This window comes from Sarcophilus harrisii, chromosome 1 (assembly GCF_902635505.1).
Source record: "Sarcophilus harrisii chromosome 1, mSarHar1.11, whole genome shotgun sequence".
Taxonomy (NCBI): domain Eukaryota; kingdom Metazoa; phylum Chordata; class Mammalia; order Dasyuromorphia; family Dasyuridae; genus Sarcophilus; species Sarcophilus harrisii.
The window spans coordinates 301545584-301559037 of NC_045426.1; the positions used below are offsets into that span (position 1 = coordinate 301545584).

At 35.9% G+C, this 13454-nt stretch overlaps 1 pseudogene; it reads left to right on the forward strand.

Moving 5' to 3' along the window:
• Positions 1-7840: 7840 nt before the first annotated feature.
• On the forward strand, positions 7841-12895 carry LOC111719606 (annotated as a pseudogene).
• Positions 12896-13454: the final 559 nt, after the last annotated feature.

Sequence of the window (13454 nt, forward strand, 5' to 3'; positions counted from 1 at the left end):
AAGACTTCTAAAGATCTCATTCACCTTTAAATCTGTAAGTTTCTGATATATAAGTAGTAATGAGTTTATTTTTCAAGGTTTTCTTAGTGACAGGAAAAAATCTAGGGAACGGAAATTATTGGGTACCTACTAGAGGAGAAAATGAAGAAAAAAAAGGACAAGACACAAATAGAGGTAGATATGTAAATGTTGAAAAACAATTTTTGTTTAATGATAACAAGTCTTTCTGTTTAAAATCCACACTTCTAGAATAGTACAGACTGCAGTCAAAAATCAAGAGAAGATAGAAGTCACAGTAGCACTGAGCAGGTTGTATTTAGCAAAGTACCAGATGACACTGAAGAAGTCAACTAAATACAAGATAGACTGTGTCAACTAAGGGCCTCAAGGTACCAAAAAAGGCACCCTCAGAATCTCATTCCACTTACCCTTAGGAGTTCTGACAATTCAGGTAGTTTCCCAGGGCAGAGATATTATTGAAGCAACTGAGATGGTCAAGGTCAGATGGGAAGCAATACATTCTCGTTCTCATCAAGAAGACCTCTGGGGTTATGATGTCTTAACTTTGCTAGCTGGCCAGCCTGAAGGAGGCAAGAGAATTATATTATTGGGAATTCTTGGCATTTCCCAAATGCCAGCTTCCTCATTCATGATACATTGCAGCCTATAAAGCGAAGATTCGGCACTGGGCAGAATCACAAGGGAAACCTCAGCTGCATAAAGGAGACAGAAAGTGAAATTCATTATGTCCTTTCATGCGTGACTGAAGGGGAGGGCTGAGTGACTTGAAAGAATTGATAGATAGGGACAAGAATGTTACAGGGTAAAAAAGCATTGGAGGTATCTCTCTGATGCTTGACTGTGGTCAGGACATTTAACTCTACAGGTTCCATTTTCCTCAACAATGCAAAGAGGGGCTAGTTTTAGGAGGCTCTGAGATCTCTTCTACTTCCAGACTTAGGAACCTATGATCAGTTACTCAATTAAATTTGATCTTGATCAAATTTCTTCAAGTTTTGATCAAAAATACCTTCTTCTCTGATTTAGCTGACCTCCTCTAGACTTAGCCAGTCATGTACTAAGTTTAATAATATTTACTAGACTAGGGATTCTTAATTTAGGATTCATGGACTATATGGATTTTTATGTGATTCATAAATTTAGATGAGAAAAATTATATTTTTATTGTTACTATTTTCTAACTGAAGTTTAGTATTTCCTTTGTGAATATAAGCAACAAACTTTATTTTGAGAAGAGGTGCATAGGCTTCATGAAAAGTCTGCTAAAGGGATCCATGATACTAAGAAGTTTTGAGAACCTCTGCGAGGTTCTGTCTTGCTTAGATGAACTCCCAATTCTAGATGCTCCTAGTCAATCCTATTCCCTTGCCACCCAAAACCTAGCATAAGTACTGTCTTTTACAATAAAGGAAAGATCCATCTAAATAAATTAAGCGTTGGGGACACATTATTTTATTTTTTTTTTACTTTATGGAATAAAATATGCATTTCCATAACATAGTAAAATAAAAAAGATAATAGCACATGAAACTGCATATCTGCCATATACAACTTGCTATTTCTTTCAAATATACAACAAAGTTATTGAGTAAATGTCTTTTTTTTTCTTTTTTCTCTTCTTGCTCCCCATTCTAGATATGGTCACCATTAGACACAAATAGATACACACAATATATCCAAAGTATTCCATGCACACTTTTATTCTTTAGATGCAGATGGACTCTTCTATGTCCTTTATTGACAGAGTCAAATGGCAGAATTGATAGAGGACAGGCCTTAAAGTGAGACAAGACCTGGTTCAAGTCTGCATCTTATACCATTGGACAACTCAAATAGTCAATAAGCATTTATTAAGTGCTTTCTGGGTGCCAAGCACTTAAATGCTGGAGTGACTCCTGGGTAAATAACTTCTCAGTGCCCTGGGTAACTCTTTTGAAATTATAAGGAAAAGGATAAGAATAGGGATTAGACATCTGACCAGTTAAGGGAACTTTACCTACCAATTCCATTTGAAATGTTCTCTGCAAATTATACTCTTAGTGTTACTTAAAGCCACTGAGGTAAGGGAGGAAAAAATCATTGCTGATGAGCAGTGGCAGAGAAAGTTTCCTCTCCTTTACAGTGATGAAATAATAGCCATGAATAGCCTTACACTGTATGCAGAGCAGATATCAATCTGCATTGGTAGAGGAAGTTACCTCCCTAAGAGTTCTGAACCCTTAACTCATAAGTCCATTCCAAAAAAAAAAAAAAAGTGTGTACGTATTTATAAATATGTAGATATGTATGTATTGTGTATACATACATACATACATACATATATATATAAGGTATATGTATGTGTAGAGCTATGGATGTACATACTTCTTTAGAGAGATAAGATATGTGATTTAAATAGCATAAACACGCACACAAACACACACACAGAGTCTCTTTCTGTCTTTTGTCTCTGTCTCTATCTTTGTCTCTGTGTCTATGTCTCTTTCTCCATCTCTCTCTCTCTCTCTGTATGTGTGTGTCTCTGTCTCTGTTTCTCTCTCTCTCTCTCTCTCTCTCTCTCTCTGTCACACACATGCTCATCTATGCATTATGTGTATATATAAAATTTTAGTGATGAAACCATAGATCAAATTCAGATCTTGACCTGTTCTATAATACATCTGTGTGTATGTAGATATGTATACTGATACAAATGTATGCTTAATTATGTGTGTGGACTAGATAAAAAGAAGTTTCTAAATCATCTGACTTTCATTATCATCAATGCCCAATCTAAAGGTATCTCAGATTTGTCTATTTTGGCTCCTGAATAAAAAACACCCAAGGATCAGGTAAAGTCCAGTAACTAGTCTTTGGGAAGTCAATTTCCATACCTCCATGGTTCTGACCTTGCAAAGACAAAGGTGTGTTTCATGAATAATTTAACTATTTTACCTCAAAACATCTGAGTTAAAGGAGATATGGGCAAGAGGTCATGGAGTGCTTACTACAGAGAAAGCCTATATCTATATTTTAATGATTAAATCATAGATCAGATTCATATCAGCACCTGTTCTGTAATATATATGTATGTATACATATATATACATATACATGTACATTTTAAGTTTGTTTTTCCTCATTCTTTGCTTTCTAAATATATTATATATACGAAATAATAGATTGGGTTCAAATCAATAGCTGCTTTAAAACATATTTGTGTTCACGTGTGTGTGTATATATACATATTACATATGTATATATACAGATAATATATGTATGTGTGTGTATTTGTGTATATTCAAATGAATAATAATTATAAAATGCTTAGTACGGTGCCTGATAGAGTGTTATATAAATATATATATATATATATACACACTTAAAAATGCACATATGCTTATTGTTCTATAAGAAACAATCAACAAAATAATTTCAGAGAAGCCAGGAGAAATTTACATGAATTGATGCTAAGTAAAGTGAGTAGAACCAGGAGAACATTGTACACAGCAACAGCAAGATTATATGATGATCAATTCTGACGGATGTGGCTCTTTACAACTGCGAGGTAATTCAGGCCAGTTCTAATGGTTTTGTGATGGAGAGAGCCATCTGCACTTAGAGAGAGGACTATGGAAACTGAGTGTGGATCACAACATGGTATTTTCATCTTTTTATTGTTGTTTGCTTGCATTTTGATTTTTTTTCTTTTTCTTTTTCCTTTTTGATCTGATTTTTCTTGTGCAGCATGATAATTGTGGAAATATGTATGGAAAAACTGCAGGTATTTGACATGTATTGTATTACTTGCTGTCTAGGGGAGTGGGGAAGGTGGGAGAAAGGGAAGGAAAAAACATTTGTAACACAAGGTTTTGCAAAAGTGAATGTTGAAAATTATCTATGCATATATTTTGAAAATAAACAGCTTTAATAAAAAAAAACAAATGCACACGCGTACATGGGCATATTAAGCAAAATACATGTTACAAAGAAGTTGATGATCTGCTTGATCTATGATTTCATCTGGATCAGCAAACACCTATGTTGTAAAGCAGGTGTTAATTTGAACCTGATCTATTATTGCATTCATAAAATATATTTAGAAAACAGAGCAACGAAGAACAAATTGAAAATGCATGTGTATATGTATACATGTGCTATATATGAATAAATGTATACATATATATTACATAACAGGTGCTAACATAAATCACAGAGAGAAAGAGGAAGGAAAGGAGAGAGACAGAGACAGACAAAGATGAAGACAGAGAGAGGCAGGAAGGCAGAGACAGAGACAGAGGGAGGGAGAAAGAGAGGGAGAGAGAAAGAAAGAAGGGAAGGAGGAAGATGGCAAAAGAGAGAGGAAGTTGGGGAAAAGAGTAAACTGAAAATTGGATCAGTCCTTTTGAGGTCTTACCAGCAACTCAGGTGAAAGGCTATGAGAATGGAGGGGCTAAATAAGAGGAAGTTGCTAAATTACCTATGACTTCCATTCTCATCAATGTCCAACCCAACTCTTTTGTCAGAGGTACCTCAGACTTGCCTATTTTATCTATTGAATAACAAATACCCAAGAATTAGGTAAAGTCCAATAACTAATCTTTGGGAAGCAATTTCCATGTTTACATGGTTCTGACCTCACAAAACCAAAGGTAGGTTTGTGTGACCAATTTAGATGTTATACCTCAAAGTGTCAGTTAAAGAAGATGTGAGCCACAGGTCACAAAGTGCTCATTGCAGAAAGGCCTTAATTAGATGATGTGAATCATCAAAATTGCCTTACTAAAAAAAGTATTACATTAACTAAAAATGGACCAAGATCCTCATTAAAGGCTTGATCCTGCCTCTTCTGATTCCCTAAAAAGGAGAATATTAAAGGCAAAAAATCAAGAGACAATTGTTTTCCACCTAAAGCTAAAAAAAAAAAAAAAAAAAAAAAGCATATAAAAATAGCCTTTGGGCATTTTCATGTTTTTTTCCCCCTGACAAGTTTCCTACTCTAACTCATCTGATAATAAAATGAAAGTGGAACGCAACATAGCAATCTCACTCTCTCTGTTGTTATTTGTTTGCATTTTGTTTTTTTTTTTCTCAATTTTTATTTTTCTTCCTTCTTGATCTGATTTTTCTTTTCTTTTATAACTGTATAAATATGCACACACATATTGGATCTGGCATGTATTTAAACATATTTAACATGTTTTGGACTACCTGCCAGATAGGGGAGGAGGTGGGAGGGAAGAAGAGGGAAATTTGCAACAAAAGATTATGCAAGGGTCAATGTTGGAAAATCTATCCATGTATATGCTCTGTAAATAAAAAGCTTTAATTAAAAAATATGAAAGTAGAGGTGAAGAGATGGGGAAGACTTCAAGAAGGAATGGAAAGGAATTATCACTAACTCAGTAGTCCTCACTCTACTTAAATAGCATCTATATCTGCTCTAACCACTAAGAAGTTTGATTATAATTTTCTTCAACTATTCTGTTTTTCTAAATAGGGCTAATTTAATTCATTATCTCCCTGTCAGCATCAATAGAATGAAAACTAGACATTGTTACCAATTCAACTGTGTTCTGAATGTAATCTGGAAAGGAGAATAAGTCACTAGAGAAATTACCTTAACTATCCATCACCAATGCTGAAGATTACATTTGAGGCAATCCTCCACACCTCAGTTCTTTGCTAAGCTACATTCTCCTCCCTGCCCTTCATTCTTCCCTTAGCAAATCAATCCAACCCTACAATGAAGTCCCTTGCATCCCTGTTATTCCTGAAGATGATGTTGTAACAAATGCCAAATTAGAGTTACTTCCAATATCTACCTACTCTATTCTTATTCACATAATGCCTCTGAGACCTGGAGAAAATCTAGAAATTGTGCTAATTAAGTCTATTACAAATTTATATTACATAATCTAAAGAGGACCCTCACTGTAGCAGGCAATTTTTATTCTTATTTTCCAGCATTTCCTATTTTCCAGTATTCCATGTCATTCCCTCCCTTACTTTCTCAGTTAATGATTTTACCTCATACTATACAAAAATAACTAAGGGTACTAAGCATTCCTTCTTCTCCCTTCTTCCCTATCTCAAATTACATATATATATATATATATATATATATATATATATATATATTCTCCTATTATCTCTTCTTTCATCCCTAAATCACATGGCGAGGTAGCTCTTCTCTTCGCCCATTGATATATTCCCTTGATCCTATCCTAACACATCTTTCTCTAACTTTAATCTCAATTCTCTTGCTAATCTTCATCCTCTTTTGGTTCTTTACCCAATGCCTGCAAATGTGTCCATTTCTCTTCCAACCTTAAAAAAAATCTTAACTTAATCCAGCCTTCTCTTCTAGCTATTATCATGCATCTCTCCTCCTCTTCTTGGCTAGAATCATTGAGGAAGCTACCCACAATAGCAGTCCCTATTCCCTTTCCTCTAACTGAAACCTGTATAGTCTGACATTATTCAAACAAAATTTGCACTCTCTCTGTCTGTCTCTGTCTCTCTCTGTCTCTGTCTCTATCTCTGTCTCTGTCTCTCTCTCTCTCTCTCTCTCTCTCTCTCTCTCTCCTTCCCTCCCTCCCTCTTCCCTTCTTCCTCCCTACCTCTTTACCAGTGATCTCTTAATTGACATATCAAATAGTCTTTTCTCAGCATATCCTTCTTGATCATTTTGCAGCCTGTGACACTGATCACCTACTCCTAGATATTCTATGCTTATTTTCATGCTACCTCTCTGATAGCTTACCTTGATAACATTTACTGAATTTTCCTCCAGATCATGCCCACTAACTGAATGTCCCCTAAGGGTATGTTTTAGTCCCATTTCTCTTTTTAGTTCTATACCAGGGATCAGCAACCTTCAGTCAATAGGCTATATTTTATCTGCCACCTTTTTTTGTATGGCCCATGAGCTAAGAATAGTTTTTATTATTTTTAAAATGTGGGTTCAATATTTTCATGATTTTGCAAGCATAATTCATATCATATTATTTTGCTCAATGGATAGGAGAGGGGCTGGAAAGAAGGAAATAATTTGAAACCCAAAATAAAATGAATGTCAAAAATTCATTTTAAATGTGTGCTAGCTTTGATTTATGGGCCATAGTTGGTTGTTTCTTACCCTCTAATATTTTACTTGGACATCTCTTTATTTTATATGAGCTCAATTATCTCTATGCAGCTGATATCCAGCCTTTGTTTTTCTCTTGAACTTTAGTTCCCATTTTAATTGCCTTTTGGACATTTTCAACTGAATGTCTCATGTATCTCAAATTCAACATGTCCAAAATAGAAATCATTATCTTCCCCCAAAAAAAATCTTTCTTTTTTTCAACTTCCCTATTATTGTTGAGGGCACCACGACCAGTAACCCAGGCTTACATTAGTGGCATCCTTGACCTCTTCCTCCCACTCACCTCACATATCTAATCTATTGTCAGGTCTTGTCATTTCTACCTTCACACCTCTCACATATACATATTCTTCTCTCTGTCACATAATTAGCATCTCAGTGAAGACTCTCATCTTCCAATGCCTAGACTATTGCATTAGTCTTCTGGTTGGTCCCATGACCTCAAATTTCTTTTCACACTAATTCCCTCTCCATTCAGGTACCAATGTTTGTCTAAAACACAAGTCTGACCTGACACCTCCATATTCTATACTTAATAAACTCCAGTGATTTATAATTTTAAGGATCAAATATAAAATCCTTTCTTTGGCTTTTAATGATCTTCATGGCCTATGAAGAGCAGAACTGGAAATGCCTTTGCTTACTTTCCCTAGGGGCTGCTGTAAATTTTGTACAGACTAGACTCACATGGCAGATGGACAGAGGGCATTGAGACCTTTCAAGCCTCTTTGCTTGGGGACTTTCAGTTATTTTGATAATGGCAAATTTAAGATAGGAGGCAAATTTATGTTTTTTCCTTTTTTTATTAATTCTTTTTATTGGCATGCATGGGTAATTTTTCAACTTTGAACCTTATAAAACCTTTTGTTCCAAATTTTCCCCTCTTTCCCCCATCCCCTCCCCTAGCTGGCAGGTAGTCCAATACATGTTAAATATGTTAAAATATATGTTAAATCCAATATATGTATATATATATATATTTATAAAGTTATCTTGCTGCACAAGAAAAATCAGATCAAGAAGAAAGAAAAAACTGAAAAAGAACAAAATGCAATCAAAGAACAACACAGAGAGTGAAAATTGCTATGTTGTGGTCCATACTCAGTTCCCACAATCCTCTCTCTGGGTGTAGATGGCTCTCTTCATCACTGAATAAGTGGCACTGGTTTGAAGTATCTCACTGTTGAAGAGAGGCACATCCACCAGAATTGATCTTTGCATAGTCTTGTTGTTGCCATATATAATAATCTCCTGGTTCTGCTCATTTCATTCAGCATCAGTTCATGTAAGTCTCTCCAGGCCTCTCTGAAATCATCCTCATAGTCATTTCTTACAGAACAATAATATTCTATAACATTCATATACCACAATTTACCCAGCCATTCTCCAATTGATGGGTATCCACTCAGTTTCCAGTTTCTGGCCACTACAAAGAGGGTTGCCACAAATATTCTTGCACATACAGGTCTCTTTCCCTTCTTTAAGATCTCTTTGGGAGATAAGCCCAGTAGAAACACTGCTGGATCAAAGGGTATGCACAGTTTGATAGCTTTTTGAGCATAGTTCCAAAGTGCTCTTCAGAATGGTTTCATCCGTGCACAGTTCCACTAACAATGTATCCCAATTTTCCCACATGCCCTCCAATATTGGTCATTATCATTTCCTGTCATCTTAGCCAATCTGAGAGGTGTATCTCAGAGTTGTCTTAATTTTCATTTCTCTGATCAATAGTGATTTGGAGCACCTTTTCATATGACTACAAATAGTTTCAATTTCTTCATCTAAAAATTGTCTGTTCATTTCTTTTGACCATTTATCGACAATGGTTTGAATTATTATAAATTTGAGTCAATTCTCTATATATTTTAGAAATGAGGAGGCAATTAGGTGGCATAGTGGATAAAGTACCAGTCCTGAAGTCAGAAAGACCCTGAATTCAAATCTGACCTCAGACACTTAACACTTCCTAGCTGTGTGATCCTGAAAAAGTTACTTAATACCAATTATCTCAGCCAAAAAAAAAAAAGAGACCTTTTTCAGAACCTTTGAATGTAAAAACATTTCCCCAGTTTATTGCTTCCCTTCTAATTTTGTCTGCATTAGTTTTGTTTGTACAAAAACTTTTCAACTTAATATAATCAAAATTATCTATTTTGTGATCAATAATGATCTCTAGTTCTTTGGTTGAAAATTCTTTCCTCCTCCACAGATCTGATAGTTTACATCTCAGTTTACCTCCTATATTCTTCTAATTTGTTTATAATATCATCCTTTACATCATGAACCCATTTTGACTTTATCTTAGTATATGGTGCTTTAGGTGTGGGTCAGTTCCTAGTTTCTGCCATATTAGTTTCCAATTTTCCTAGAAGTTTTTGTCAAATAGTGAATTCTTATCCCAAAAGCTGGGGTTTTGGGGTTTGTCAAATACTAGATTGTTATAGTCATTTACTATTTTATTCTGTGAACCTAACCTATTCCACTGATCAACTGCTCTATTTCTTAGTCAGTAGCAAATGGTTTTGATAACCACTGCTATATAATATAGTTTTAGATCTGGTACAACTAGACTGCCTTCATTTGCTGTTCTTTTCATTGTCTTGAAATTCTTTTAGGAGGTATTCGGTGAATTCTTTCAATAGTTATTTTACCTTCTGATTCTATGACATCTGGACAGTTCTCTTGTGATTTCCTGAAAAATAGTGTCTAGGCTCTTTTTTTCATCATAATTTTCAGGGAATCCAATAATCTTAAAATTGTCTCTCCTAGATCTTTTTTCCAGATCAGTTGTTTTCCCAATATGTTTTTTTCCTATTTTTTCCTCTTTTTTTTTGTTTTGCTTGATTGATTCTTGTAGTCTTATTTAATCATGCATTTCCATTTGTTCAGTTCTGAATTTTAGTGAATTATTTTCATTTACTTTTTAATTTCTTTTTGTATTTGTCCAATTGAATTTTAAAATGAGTTGTTTTGTTCTATGGAATTATTTTTCCATTTCACAAATTCTGTTTTTTAAGGAATTTTCTTTTCCCATTTCATAAATTCTGTTTTTTAAGGAGTAATTTTCTTTTTCTGTTTCACAAATTCTGTTTTTCTGGGAGTTGTTTTCTTTTTCCATTTTATCAGATCTATCCTTTAATGAGTTATGTGCCTTTTCAAACCCTCTTGAAAAGTTTTCATTTCTCATCCCCATTTTTCTTGTAGCTCTCTTTTAAGATCCTTTTTAATTTCTTCTAGGAGAGCCTTGTGTGTGATGGAGACCAGGTTATATCACCCTTTGGGGCTTCATTTGGAATTGATCTGCCTTTAGCCTTCTCAAGGTTTGAAATCTATTCTTCCCTTTCACTGTAAAGGGCCAGAACTCTGGAAAGGTATACTTAAAGATACTTATAGCAGGGTGTTTACTCAGTGTGACTGAGGGGATAATGGTTCTCTAGTTAAACATATACTTAGTGTGATGTAATGATGTAATCACTCTAGTTGGCAGATACTTAATGTTATATGGTGATATAATGGTTCAACAGTTGGCATATGCTCAGTGATGTAATCGTACTGAGATATTTAAGGGCTGAAAGCACTGGGAACTCAGAGTCTCAGCCACAGACACAAAGAAGGCTCCAAACTCCTGACTCCAGACTCCATCTTAGACCATCCTTATGGTGCCTCTCCTGCCTTCATCACTTCTCCACCTAAGATCAGGGCCCATCCAGAGATCCTCTAAAAAGCTAGTCTGGACATTACATTTCACCATAAAATTCTATTGTCAAGAGTTGTCTCTGGTTTTTTACTCATTTTTTTTTTTTTAAGTTAAGGTCTGCTTTTAGGGTAGAAGAGGTTTTCCAAGCTTCCTCTACAAGCAGCAGTGGCTGCGTTGAGCCTGTGCTGACTCACTCCCGGTGCTGGGTGGGTGTGGCCAGGTCCCATGAGATTCTGGAATTTCAGGGTTCATTCTTTACTTTTATGTTTGGGTTGGATGTTTTATAACTTCTCTGCTGATCTACTGGCTTGTAACTATGACAGAGTAGCCAACACTGCTGCTGTAGATTCCTCTCTGTAGATTCTCTGCCACACAGAGTATGCACCATCCTTTGGAATCCCCACCACTCCGTGGAGTCTGCACTGTGCCAGGACTCTGCGTTGTCTTGTGCTTGGCTGCCTCCCTCCATTTCTGATTGAAACAGATCTTTCCTGGTAGTTTTTGAAATTATCTTCTGTTGGTAATTTGTTGCACTCCCAATATTCATGGATTCTGTGGGTCCAGAGCTAATTCAGAGGCTGTAGGAGAAGGTCAGAAAGAAATGTGTGTCCTATCCGCCATCTTGGCTCCACCCCCAGAAGTCCCCAGGAAATAAATTTAAAACACCACCTAATGTTAGTTTGCCCTTTGGATTCTTCTTGCCTGATTATTTACAAGCTTTCAAGGAAACATAATATGACTTCTCCTTGGGGAGGGAGAATGGGCAGAAGACAAAAAGAAAATCCAGGAACCTCAATGAGAAACTAGCTGAGTGAAAAACCTGAAGAAGCAAAATTCAAAGTGAATTCCAAAATTGGCCTAGAGAGTAACACCAAAGTGGGTTTCTCAAAGAAACATTGCCTGAAAGCAATATTACTTCCCATCAATCCCATTCTTGCCAGCTTACAACACAATATTCTCATCCCTACCCATGTCAGTAACAATACTATACATAAAAGGTTCTCAACCTATCCCATGCAAAGGCAGACTTCAACCCCACTGACTTTGAATGTGAAGAGGATATTTGGTAATGTAGAATTTTAAAATGTTATTAAGAAACAAAAATTGAGAAACATTCCTGTTGGTACACCTGGATCTAGTATAGCCCAAATTTTTGACACTCACTTGTCAAAAGGAGGCTGTGGTTCTGCATTATAAGACCTGGAATTCTTGACATAGCTAGAATGAGCTGCACTAGATTTCAAGTCCCTTTATCACAATTAAATAACTGTAAAAAAAAAAAAAATGCCACTTTCTTCCAAAGGGTCTCTTCCTGTCACTGGTATAAGCAATATCAAATCTCTTCCCTTCCCCAAACTTGACTCAGCAGAAGACAGAAAAACAAGCAAGCACTTTTCACAGTACTACCTGTCTTCTCAATGGCACTTCCTTGAATTTCTTAAGCCTTACTTCCAAAACAATGTTAATGAACTCATTAGATACTTTAGGGTAGGATATTCAGCTTTAAATGTGGACAGTGGCAAGGAGATGCAAGCACTATACCCTCATCCCAGATGCCTTACTTATCTGTTTTGTCAGCTTTACAGAAAAGTAATGATCTCCAAACATAACATTGACAGTCATGCTTCATGATATCAGGAAGTCACAAGTTACCCAACATCTCCAGCTGTCCCCAGCATTCAAGTACAACCTACAAGTATTGACCCACAGTGAGCCACAATGTGTGGAGAAATTGGTCAACAAGAACTGTTCATATAATTGTACCTTGAAAATCATAAAAAAGAAAAGAGAAAATTTAGAGCAAAGTCTCGATTATTTGTATATGGTCAATTCTGTGAAAAGGATTTTGATCCAATTCTGCTAGATGATGCTTTGGAAATGTACCATTATTCAGAATTAAAAAACAACTGAATATCTTCAGTTAATGAGAAAATGTAAGGAAATGGACTTTGAATTGAAATATATTAAGGTGTTTTTATTATTACACAACAATGACCAAGTCAACACATTGGGAAGACCTCATGGCTCAAGCAAAAGCTAGCTAAGAACAGGCCCACCTGCTTATCCCCATCCTGCCACAGAATGTCTCTTTTTTATGAAGCCCCAACTATTCCCATCAGTCCTTGGTTCCCTCCCACAAGAATAATTTCACATTCTCCTTAAGAAGAGAAAATGTTTTGGATTTGTTGTTCTTGCTGTTGTGGGAAGGAAGAAACAGGAAGGGTACTTCTGTATCTTATGGAGAATTATTGTTACATATTGATGTGCATTAGAATTTGATCCTCATGAAAATGGGGAAAAGAAATGTAAAACATGAGAAATGTTGGGACTTCATTAATTTTAGTTGTATTTTGAGAAGTGCTCTTCCTAGGTTGATTCTGGTATTTCTTTGGAACTACACACACACCACACACACACACACACACACACACACACACACACACACAGAGAGAGAGACAGAGACAGAGACAGAGACAGAGAGACAGAGACAGAGACAGAGATAGACAGAGATAGACAGAGATAGACAGAGACAGAGAGACAGGGAGACAGAGAGAGACAGAGACAGAGAGACAAAGACAGAAAGAGAGAGAGACAGAGAGAAAC